Source organism: Sphaeramia orbicularis, chromosome 9, assembly GCF_902148855.1.
Source record: "Sphaeramia orbicularis chromosome 9, fSphaOr1.1, whole genome shotgun sequence".
Lineage (NCBI taxonomy): Eukaryota > Metazoa > Chordata > Actinopteri > Kurtiformes > Apogonidae > Sphaeramia > Sphaeramia orbicularis.
The window spans coordinates 629,826-642,844 of NC_043965.1; the positions used below are offsets into that span (position 1 = coordinate 629,826).

General features: G+C 38.7%; 1 pseudogene; it reads left to right on the plus strand.

The window, feature by feature from the left end:
* Positions 1-13,019, plus strand: part of LOC115425531 (glutamate receptor ionotropic, NMDA 1-like) — a 63,255-nt pseudogene that overhangs the window by 5,621 nt on the left and 44,615 nt on the right.

The window sequence follows — 13,019 nt, forward strand, 5'->3', positions numbered from 1 at the left end:
TCTAAGCTGTTTAGATTTATTTTTATTGGCTGTATTTATCATGAAAATGAAACTAATTATCAGAATATCTGACGTCATTTTTTTTTCAATATCGGACTGATAATTATCAGTACCAATAGTTACTGTGGATCCATTTGTGTTACAGTTAGTCCATTCAAGTGTAATAATAAAATACCAGGAAAGAAATGATCAATACACAAAACAAAAACTTATATATCTATATCTGTATATGAACACATTAGAAAGCAGTTTGTACTGTATGTACTAGACAAATATTATTATATTATCCATATGAGTAAAACATTCCATAAATCAATGCATAAATGTAGTTGTGTGTAATAATAATAATACTGTGTGGTTTTAAGGTGGAAGTTGGAACATTAGTTGTTTTGCTGACGTTAATGTGAACTAGGGATGGAACCATATGAAAATTTAATATCACGGTTATTGTGACCAAAATTATCACGGTTATCATTATTATCGCGCGTATTGTTGAAATTGTGCTCAGAATTTTCAAAAAATACTAGCACACACACTGAAATATGTAACCAAGTTGTATTTTGAAAAAAACAACAAAAAAAACATAAAATAACTGTCACAATGTACCTTCTGTTGCAGAACATTCAAATATATATTATTAGTGGTCTGAGCCTATTTTGTCTGTTTTTCAGTCCTTTTGATTTGGCCTTATATACTATATAAACAAATGTTTACTATACCCATGTTTGGGATCTGTTTTTTTCAGCACAACTTCATCTATATCATCTGTCTATTATTTTTTCACTTTAACCTACTATAAAACAAACACAAAAGGACCAAAACACACAAAAAATATAAAATCTGATTTGAAAATGTATATAATTTATTGCATAAATAACACACAGATGCTTAACGAACCTTTTCAAATATTTTAAAAGTGAATATTGGTTCCAAATATTAGGTAAAAAATCAAAATTGTAATAAACTAAAACTATACTTTTATTTTAACATTAAAGCAGATCTTTACATAGGCATTTTCCCGGAAAAGTGCGGTAATCAAACACAGTTATCATGAAAATTAGAGTTTAAACGGTAATACTAACCGTCTGCAATTTTACCGCGGTTTATCGTTAACCAGTAATCATTATATCCCTAATGTGAACACAGTGTAAGGGTTCAAATGCACAGAGTGATGACAATAATGTATTTATTAAAGGGATGTGTGTGTGGATGGACTGGGTGTGTGTGTGTGTTTGTTGTTTGTTTGTTTGTTTGTTTGTTTGTGTCGTCCTGTGGTCGGTGGAGGTTTGACTTTATTTGGTCATCATGTCCGTCCTCCTGTCTGTCTGTCCGTCCACGTTGAGTCCAGCAAACACATCCCCCTGTTTGTGTCCACGCTGTGCCCCCCCCTTCCCCCCGTCCACCCTCCGTCTGTCCGTCCATCTGTCCATCAGCCTCACAGATGGACAGACGGACAGATGGACAGATGGATGGAGGGTGTCTGAAGCTCAGATCCGACCCTCTGATACGACTCTTTCAAACAGGAAATGGATCCCTGGTTTGGTTTTCAACAGTTAAAGGATCAGTCCGACTCTTACACTTTACACCACTTTCTGCACTTTTATTCTGCCTTCAAACTTTTTCACTGTTTTGGACGTTTTACAAATCAGTTACTGAGGAAATAACACAACATAGATAGATAGATAGATAGATAGATAGATAGATAGATAGATAGATAGATAGATAGATAGATAGATAGATAGATAGATAGATAGATAGATAGATAGATAGATAGATAGATAGATAGATATAATGGAACCAATGTCAGATGCACAGATGGATAATTAAGAAAAGGAATTAAAATGAGGAGAAAAAAATTACAAAAAATGGAAAAAATGGACGAACATAAGCACCTAAATGACTAATTACAAAAACAAGCAGCAAAATTAATGAAAAATGATCAAAATGAGACAAAAGGGATAAAAATGAACAAAACAGGCAAGAAAATGGACAGAAATAAAGATAAATAAGTCGCAAAATGGACAAAAAGAAGAGTTAAGACATAATTAAGTGTAATGGGCTCAAATAAAAGGATAAGGTCCAAAGTCAACTGTAATGATCCGGTTTTCATTGATGGACTAATTATCTGATGACACACCACACACACACACACAGGAGGGTTATATGTTTGCATTTATAAATACAAATACACAGATGGATTATGGGTAATCCCAGTATGTAACTGACCGACTAAACTGCATCCACTTCTACTCAGATACGTTTGTCAAATCAATCAAACGCTCATTAATTAGTCTGTAATGATGGCATATTAGGCCACGTCAGAAAAATAAAAACACTGTTACTACGAGAATAAAGTTGTAGTTTAAAAAAAAACAAACACAATTTAACGAAAATAATGTCGGACTTTTATGAGATTAATGTCGTAAAATTTTTTAAATAAATTCACCGTAGTATGATAATGTCATAATTTAGAAGTTGCTAGCCTTAAGTAAGTTCAGTAATTTGCTCCAGATCCGTTCGGTTGTTACGATGAAACAAACCCAAATGTGTGCCAGCTGTCTTCAAAGTCCTTCAACTAATGCCAATGTGTGGTGGGTGGGGCTAATAGGCTCAGTATTTGGTGGGTGGGGCTAATAGGCTCAGTATTTGGTGGGTGGGGCTAATAGTCTCAGGATTTGTCCTTTGTGCATAAACCCCAAATGAAACTAGAACCTCACAGAACATTCCAGTTCTCCATTATCAGACCAGTGGGTACGACTGGATTCTGGATATTATGATATTTTTACACCCGTTTTTAAATTACGATATTATTCTTATAATATTATGACTTCATTCTCGTAAAATTATGATTCTTTTTGAATTCAACTTTATTCTCATAAAATTACAGGTTTTATCTCGATATTTTACGACTATATCTTGTATTGACAGGTGTTTTTTGTTTTTTTTTTGTATGTGGCCCTAAAATGCTGTTGTAGTCTCTAACGTTCTAATTTGAGTCCTGTCGCCCTCTATAGAACCATCTATGCTAGGTTCACTCTCCTCCAGTGGGTCAGATCTGGTGGTTTTGGTTTTACTGTGATGTCACAGGAGTTCATCTCCACGTTTCTCCGTGGAGATCTGAGATTCTTTCCGAGCCGAGGCCTGAAGCGTCCGACGGAGCTTCATAAATACTGGACGACACACATGAATATTACAGCGTTAGCGAAAGGAGGCGCCGCCGCCGCTCCGGCTGAGGCTGACGTCATCAGACAACAGGAGTACACCGGGTTTACCGGGTTTACCGGGTTCCTTTGAGCCGGTCATGTGACCTGATCTGGTCTCCATCACGTTCAACACCTTCTGCTGCTTTATGACACAAACTTATGGAGTTAAATCTGTGCCATCAGATACTGAAGTGTTGTATTTAGTTTGAATTTTTATAGTTGAATTTTTTTTTTTGGAATAGTTGTATGTAATTTTTTTTACACATAGTTTCATCATCTGAATTCACTTACTCCAAATAAAGTTTTTTTTTATTTCAGTGTTCTCAAATACACTGCGTTTCAAATTCAATATAAAAAAAATCCATGTTGACCCGACAGAACCGATGAAGTACCGAGTGACTGGGTCAAACTTTGACCTGATCATGTGTAGGGGTGTAAGAAAATATTGGTTCTGCAATATATCACAATATTTCATTTCATTGTATCGATATTTAAAAGTACTGTATCAATATTTTTAGGTATTTATTCAAATGCAGATATGACTGAGGTTCATTTTGTTTATATCTTATTTATTATTATTTAACGCTCTTTTATTCATTAATGTTAATTCCTTTGTTGGGATTGAACTCAAATCCTGTTCTGATGTTAGTTCTGAACTAATAGAATCTGAACATTTGAACAGGATCTGAAACTGGAATTTCTGTAAAACAGAATTTCAGTTTGAACACAAGAACATTTGCTGATGTAACATGAGATCTTGTTGGGATCAAATAAAAATGTGTTTAGTATTTGTGCAGATTTCAACTGTAATTCAATTTTTCAAGGAAATAATCATTAAAAAAAACAAGCAAACAAAATTATGGTTCCATAATTTGACATTTGTTTGACATTTCAAAATGTTACAACTGAAAACAGTTGAAGATATTGATCTAATTATTATTGATAATAGATAGGAAGTCACATACGGGCTTTCATCTGGTGCTGTGACCTTTGACCTTGAGTGACCTTGAAAGGTCAAACGAATGTCAATTAATGTCCATAAATATGCTGTTGGACTACAGGAGCCTTGGTCCTATTTTTTAAAATCCTAATCCATCCACTAAATCCATCCCATAATGAACAGTGTTAAATTTCTACACTACCCCTTCCACCAAGTGAGTACAAAATACACACTGACACATTGAACATTGAACATTTGACCTAGAACCAAAAATAATAATATGAACCAATGTTGGTGTGAATCACTGACAGATGACAGAAGGAAAAAAAATCTAATACGATTTTTATGTAGAGTATTTAAAAAAAAAAAAAAAAGTTTGTTTTTTTTTTGGCATCAAAAATCTGGTTTGTTTCTGTTACAAACATGGCATTGAAAGGGTTAAAAAAGACAGTTATTGAGTGTTTGGTATTTTTGTTTATGGATCAAATTAATGAAATAAAAAAATTTAAAAATGTTAAAAACAAACTGTTTAAAACATTTGGACATTAATAGGACCATGTGCATATTATGGGCTGTCGGTGGATCCTAGGGGGTTAAATCCACCTCAGAAACCTGGTGGTGGTTATGGTCCCACTGATGGACCTGAGCCGGTCCAGGGCTGAGCCGGTCCAGGGCTGAGCCTGAGCGTCGCTAACGTTGATGTTTAGGCGTTGTGGCGGCGGAGCGTCCCATTAGTCCTCCACTGCATCCACTCCAAATGTTCACCTCATTAAATTTACATTTGGACGCAAAGGCTCCGAACAAAACAGCCTCAGAGTGAGAACAGGGTGGATCTGAGGCTGAAACCCTGAGTCAGATTTGACCTTTGACCCCTTCAGAGTTTAACATGAAGCAGCAGAAGGGGATGAACGGTGATGTCACTGACCTGACTCTGTTCCAAAATGTTCATGTCTTTGGTTTTAGCGGAGCAGCGGCACTGCGGTTAGCACTAGAAGGGCAGTCACTGTTCTAATGCTAATGCTAATGCTAGGTGCTGTGTATTATGGGTAAAACTCAGAGACTGAATTTCCCCACAGTGGTCTGGGTCTGAAAGTGGTCCTGGTCAGATTTAGGAGGGTCAGATTTAGGACCGCATATGAAAGTGGTCTGGGTCAGATTTAAGACCGCATATGAAAGTGGTCCGGGTCAGATTTAGGACCGCATATGAAAGTGGTCCTGGTCAGATTTAGGGGGGTCAGATTTAGGACCGCATATGAAAGTGGTCCGGGTCAGATTTAAGACCGCATATGAAAGTGGTCTGGGTCAGATTTAGGACCGCATATGAAAGTGGTCCTGGTCAGATTTAGGAGGGTCAGATTTAGGACCGCATATGAAAGTGGTCCGGGTCAGATTAAGACCGCATATGAAAGTGGTCTGGGTCAGATTTAAGACCGCATATGAAAGTGGTCCGGGTCAGATTTAGGACCGCATATGAAAGTGGTCCTGGTCAGATTTAGGAGGGTCAGATTTAGGACCGCATATGAAAGTGGTCCGGGTCAGATTTAAGACCGCATATGAAAGTGGTCCTGGTCAGATGTAGGAGGGTCAGATTTAGGACCGCATATGAAAGTGGTCCTGGTCAGATTTAGGAGGGTCAGATTTAGGACCGCATATGAAAGTGGTCCGGGTCAGATTTAAGACCGCATATGAAAGTGGTCCGGGTCAGATTTAGGACCGCATATGAAAGTGGTCCGGGTCAGATTTAAGACCGCATATGAAAGTGGTCCGGGTCAGATTTAGGACCGCATATGAAAGTGGTCCGGGTCAGATTTAAGACCGCATATGAAAGTGGTCTGGGTCAGATTTTGGACTCTTTCAGACTTCAGCTCAGTCCTTCATTTAACTGGGTTCTTTTCCTAAACCAAACCAAACCCAGTTGTATTTTTAGACCCACCTCAGCATCAGATGTTTCAGACTGTCATCGATGTCAGATTGTTCCTCTTCAGCCCAGTCTTATTATCAGAGTTATTATTAGAGTTCAAATCAACTCTGCTGAAGAGCTTTTCCTTACTTTGTCAAACATCTCAACATCTGATTGATCTAAAAAACTAAAAATACACTGAAACCATCAGCTGATCCACATGAAAACAGTCATTAATGCTCCAAAAATAAACTTCTGTGGAAGAGTGAAGCCACTGTTTGAGCTGTGAAAACACAGGAGGGAATAATTGTTATTATTTTAATCAGTTATAACAACGTGGCAGCTTCATATGAAAGTTAAAAATACGGTGACTTCACCCTCAAACACGACGTATTAGGGCCACGTAAGAAAATAAAAACACCTGTCAGTACGAGAATGAGGGCGTAAAATATAGAGATAAAACCTGTTATTTTATGAGAATAAAATCCAATACAAAAAGAGTCAACATTTACCAGAATAAAGACATAATATTTGGAAAATAATACTGACACCTTGTGGAATTTAAAGTATTTTTACTACTGTGTTTTTTATATTGTGTTTTTAAGTTTGTTGCTGGAACCTGTAAATTTCCCTGTGGGATGAATAAAGTATCTATCTGTCTATAAAGTCGTAATATTTTGAGAATAAAGTCATAATATTTTGAGAATAAAGTCGTAATATTTTGAAAATAAAGTCACAATATTTTGAAAATAAATTTGCAACAGTGCGATAAAAAGGCTTAATTTATAAATCATAAGTCTTAAACCTTATTAACGACAATTTCCATTTACAACAAATGCAACACACGAAGCATCAACTTTCACTTCTGTTGGAGTGGACGGCTAATGCTAATGATTAGACAGTGGGCGGATTAGTGCTATAAATAAAGACACTGTGTTCAATGTGTGGATCCTAGTGGTTTTTCTAATCCACACATGTGGGTTTTCCATCAATCTCAGTCTCATTCCAAGTTTGATGTGGAACCCATCGTGTCCACTGGTGTTACACGCGGAACCTGAACATTTAAACAGATGTAAATCAACAGTGATTTTACAACATTCAATCATCTTTTTCAAACACTCTGTCTTGAATATTTACTTCAATTCCCAAAATGCACCTGTGAGAGAATAAAGAGAAATTAAAAAAACAGTAGCGCGTAATCTCCGTGTCCTTTTCCCTTGGTTCCGTCAGGGTAATCATCCCATACAGAATCATCGGTGCACTGTTGGAATACTGACTAGTGCTAATTTCAGGGAAAACTCTGATATCACTGTGTAATAGTGTGGGTTTTGGAAAAAAACTGAAAGAAACAGACGGAGGAGTTCCTTATAGAAACCTGCTTTCATGTTTTTTATGTAGGAGCGTCAAATAAAAATGTGTTTTATCTGAAAAACAGTTTGTCTTTTATCTCAGTTAATATTTATTTTTAAATAGACCCAAAGTTCTTCCAAACCTGCTTCAGAACATTCGTCTCCATCTGGTTTGAATGTTTAACCCTCTGTCCTGTTTTAGGACCAGTTTCAGAGAAGCACCCATCTGCCAATCAAATCTCAGTTAGAGTGAAAAGCTTTGATTGACAGGTCTGTACAGCAACTCATTGGTCTTTATGAGTTTTTGATTATTTAATGAAGCAGTTTTTTATCCTGACAAACAGTTCCAGTGTAGTTGAGGTTAAAAGGTTCAACTGACACGATGCAAAATGACTTTGTTCGACAATACTTTATGAACTTTACTGTTTTCAGCTACTGCTTAGCAACAGCTCACCTCTGACCCCCACAGGCTCCTGCAGCTCCGCCCCCTGATCCTAATGTGGTCACTTCTGACCCCCAAAAGCCAATATGTATGGAGAGACATTTGATTCTTTATTCATCAATCAAAAAGAATGGATTTGCAACCAAAAAAGAGATATGAGACCAAAAGACATTAAGTGGCAATCCAAACAACAGATCATTTTGTTTATAAATCAGTCCTCTTTGCTGGTGAGTTAAAAACTTTTGCTTGAGACTTCAAAACTTTGCTTGAAAATCACTCCTCTTTGCAACTTCAGAAGTTTTGCTTGCGAATTTAACGGCACCTAATGGGCGTGGCCTACGCTGATGGATGAGAGAAGAGTTTCTATTGGTGGGTTTGACCTGGCTCCAGCTTCCACGTTAAATCCACTTATACTTAACTTATAAACAAAATGATTTTTCTTTTTTGATTGCCACTCACTGTCTTTTGCTCTCAAATCTCTTTTTTTGGTTGCAAATCTATTTATTTTTGATTACAAATCCATTCTTTTTGATTGATGAATAAAGAAACAAATGTCTCTCCATAAATATGGTCACAAGCTATGGGCTTCAAAACATCAGCTCATAAACCGTCACAGTCCAACGTGATGTCATGACTCGTGTAAATATTCACACCACTTTTAATTGGCCTGTTATCTGTACACATTATAAACTTTATGCGTGTATGTTCACACTGTGTCAAATACCATGCACTGACAGTTCGGGTTCGGGGTTTGGGTTATGTGGACCGGAGATCTTGGCGTAAATTGACACAAGATCAAAATAGTGTTGAATAACACGCGAAAGGTCGAATATATACGTATAGCACGCCAAACGACATAAGAACTAGGGCTGTGTATTGGCAAGAATCTGTCGATATCATACAAATCACAATACTAGGATCACAATATGATATCATGATACTGTTAAAAAAGGCAATTTTTTTTGTTTGTTTCTTTTTTTAATGATTATTTCCTTGAAGAATTGAATTACAGTTGAAATCTGCACAAATACTAAACACTCTTTATTTGATCCCAAGAGGATCTAATGTTCTATCACCAAATGTTCCTGTGTTCAAACTGAAATTCTGTTTTACAGACATTCCAGTTTCAGATCCTGTTCAAATGTTCAGATTCTATTAGTTCACAACTAACATCAGAACAGTATTTGAGTTCAATCCCAACAAAGGAACCAACATTTGCCTCTCAGACAGTAAAAAGTGCTTTTAGGATGCTTCAAATAACCATTATTTAATAAAACACTGTTAAATAATAATAAATAAGACAGAAACAATAAAGAAAAACAAAAATGAAAATCCACCATATCTGCATTTGAATAAATACCTAAAATAACGATACAGTACTTTTTAATATCGATACAGTATCATGAAATGAATATCATGATATATTGCAGAACCAATATTTCCTTACACTCCTAATAAGAACTGGTGTGACATACGACATGATTTCATCAGCTCAGTGTCTGCAGGCCAAGGACAAATAAAATAAAAAAAAAAACAGTCAGAGACAGTTGTAGCTGATCTTATTGGTTACCAATAACCCCACCCCCATCTGTCCCAGATATACTTGGTTGTTGGTTTTAGACCCAGTAACAGTGCTGCTCTGGAACCAGTTTTTCTGCCAGGTCCTTCATGGGTACAAATGAAAAGAACCAGGTCAAGTTTGGACGCTGGCTCTGAATTGACCCTTGGACTGGTTCGATGAAAAAGTTCCAAAAATGAAACACACGACGGTTCAGTCGACAGGACGAACCCTTCAGAACTAAGGCTTGTATCGGCAAGAATCTGATGATACGATACAAATCCCAATACTAGGATCACGATACGATATGTCATGATATATCATGATACTGTTAAAAAGGCAATTTTCTGTTTGTTTTCCTTTTTTTTTTTTAAAGATTATTTCTTGGAAGAATTGAATTTTACCAGAAATCTGCACAAATACTAAACACATTGTTATTTGATCATGACAGGATCTAATGCTATATCACAAATTTTTCTAATTCTCCTAGTTTCTAAAGGAACTACCATCTGCCACTCTCAGTAAAGACAGTAAAAAGTGCTTTTGGGATGCTTCAAATAACCATTATTTCATAAAACAGGGTTAAATAATAATAAATAAGATAGAAACAATAAAGAAAAAAAAATGAAAATCCACATATCTGCATTTGAATAAATGCCTAAAAATATCGAAACAGTACTTTTTAATATCGATACAGTATCATGAAATGAAATATCACAATGTTGCAGAACCGATATTTTCTACCACCCCTGTTCAGACAGCAGCTCAGTGTTTTTTGGACGTTTCTAGACAGACGGATGGACGGACAGGTGAACAGACAGTCTGTGGTGTGTTTGCCCCCCCCCCCCCCCCCCGCCCCCACCCCCCCGGCCTCTCCACCCTCCTGACTTGAATTGCTGGATGCTTTGCTGGCCCCCGTTGTTCTGACTGTCTATAATCTTCTTCTGTGTCTGCATATTTTCTCTGTGCACATTACCATCAGACTAAAAACAGGAACTATGAAAACATGGACCAACAGAACTTGACTTCAGGAGAACACCTAAGGTATAAACTTGCATGGTCAAATGATGCACGCCGCCCAACCAATCTCTGAGCTCGCCAAGTAGTAGCCAAACACCAGTCAGCCCCGCCCACCCAGAATTCAACCCGGCTCCAGAGATAGACTCTTATCCTGGTGACGTCGTTTCTCCACCATCTCTTTTCTTTTCTTTTGATTTTTCATGACTCCTGCACACCGGGAATGGGTTCCACTTGCAGAAGCGACGCCCCCCCTCCCCCCCCTCCCCTCCCTCTGAGTTTTTCCCATGTGCAGGGTTGCATGCAGCCAGGCTGAGGCTTGGCGCTGTCTGCAGATCTGAGGACACGCCCCCAGGATCCTCTCACTCCTCCTTTTCGTTTTCTTTTGGGAAATGAACCTCTCCTCCCCGCCCTCCTCCTCCTCCTCCTCCTCCCCTCCTCCTCTTCCTTCTCTTCAGTCGAGTCTTTTTTTTTTAATTTGCGGATGCATCAGCGCTCTCTAACATGCACGTCCCTGATTGGTTGGTTGGTTGGAGTCTTGAAAGCGCCTCAGTTTGCATGTGCCACCACACCACGCACAACTTTTTGCCCTTCTTTGTATCAAGCTTCCAGTTTGAGTTGTCTTTCAGTTCAGCAGATCTTTGAAACTCCTTTTTCTCTTTTTTTTTTTTTTTTTTTGGCCCCGCCCCCCTCTCCTCCGTGGTAGCGTGGGTGAGAGGGAGCATGGTTGAGGCCGGGGTCACGGGGGTCGGGGCATCGGGGCATCGGGTGGGGTGGGGTCGGGGACGTCCTCCTGGTGGTTCAGAGCTAATGATGCCTGTCCTATGATGTTTTGTGTGGTGTTTTGTTCTGCTGTGTCAATGTCCACCATGTCACTGTCGCCCTTCGTGGTCACCTGACATCCTGCACGGTGCCGCCCAGGCGGAGAAGGTCCTTCTGTTCAGCCAGGACACCAACCTGACAGCCCTGCTGCTAGAGGCCAAAGACCTGGAGGCCCGAGTCATCATCCTCTCTGCCAGGTCAGTTCATCAGGGGGAACTTTGTGGTTACGGGACTCTACAGGTGGGTATGTAGTCGTAACCTGGTGTCAGGGTCGACGGGTGTTACTCGGTGTTACTTGGCCATCACTTGGTTGTTTACTCGGTAGTTGCTCGGTTGTTGTATGCAGTTACTTGGAGGTGTCTTGGTGTGCCTTTGTGTTTCTGGTGTTTCTTGGTGGTTTTGTGGTGTACTTTGTGTTACTGGTTTTTACTTGGCATTTATTGGTGTTGGTTGGGGTTACTTAATGGGTACTTGGTCTTGTCTGGCGTACTTGGTGGTTGCATGGTACCTTTTTGGTGTTACTTGGTGGATACTTGTATTTATAGGTGTTACTTGGTAGCTTATTGATGTTTTTGTGTTTCTTGGTGGTCACATGAGGTTTTTTTGGCATTACTTAATGGGTACATGGTATTTTGGTGTTTCTTGGTGAATACTTGGTGATGTTTTTTTGGTGTTATTCTGTGATTACATGTATGTCTTGGTGGTATGTGGTGTTGTTGGGTATTATTTGGTGTTAAATGGCATTTTTAGGTGTTATTTGGAGGGTACTTGGTGTGTCTAGGTGGGGACATGGTATTTTTAGGTGTTTTCAGAGGGTACTGAGGTTTCTAGGCAGGGACATGGTTTTGTTAGGTGTTTTGGAGGTACTTGGTGTTTCATGGTATTTTAGGTGTTTTTTGGAAGGTACTTGGTGTTTCATGGATTTTAGGTGTTTTTTGGAAGGTACTTGGTGTTTCATGGTATTTTTAGGTGTTTTTTGGAGGGTACTTGGGTGAATGTATTGGTAGTTCCAGTTGGGTGGTGCTTTGTCGACCACGTTGCTGTAGAACAGATTGTGTTCTGTGTTCTACCCTGGATCGGTGGTGTTTTCAGCTCATACCTGTCTTTACCTGGTGTGTTGCAGTGAGGATGAAGCTGCAGACGTGTACAAAGCCGCCGTCAGCTCAACATGACGGGCTCGGGGTATGTCTGGCTGGTTGGTGAGCGCGAGATGACGGGCAAAGCTCTGAACGAAGCTCCAGATGGTACGTCCTCTTCTCCTCCTCTTCCTCCTCCTCTTCCTCTGTTCTATCTGTAGCTCTGCTTCCATCCAGCTCTGGATCAAACCCACTTAATGTTAGCAGCGACGGACCACCTCAAAGACACTGAGACCCAGGGTTTAGAAGCTCAGAAGGAACGACTGAAACCCACTGGAATTTAACGAACGTAACACAGCGAAGAGTGAGGAGCTGGTGAACAGTCCGAGATAAAAACCTCCTATAGAACTGTTCACATTTTCATTTAACTTTAAAATTTAAAACACTGAAGGAAAATGATTCACAGTTATAACCCCAAAAAGATTAGATTTTGTCTCCTGTATTGATTAAAGTCACGAGTTATTTGCATCAGTTTATAATAAAGCAGATCATTACATTTCCATTCAATTAGAACCATAACATCACATATGTACGGTGGCCCAGAGGTGCAACAGCCCAAAAATTACCCACTATAAGAAGAAAAAAAATGACAGCCCAAAAAATTATCCACTCTAAGAAAAAAGAGAACAACCAAAAAAATTTTCCACTAGAA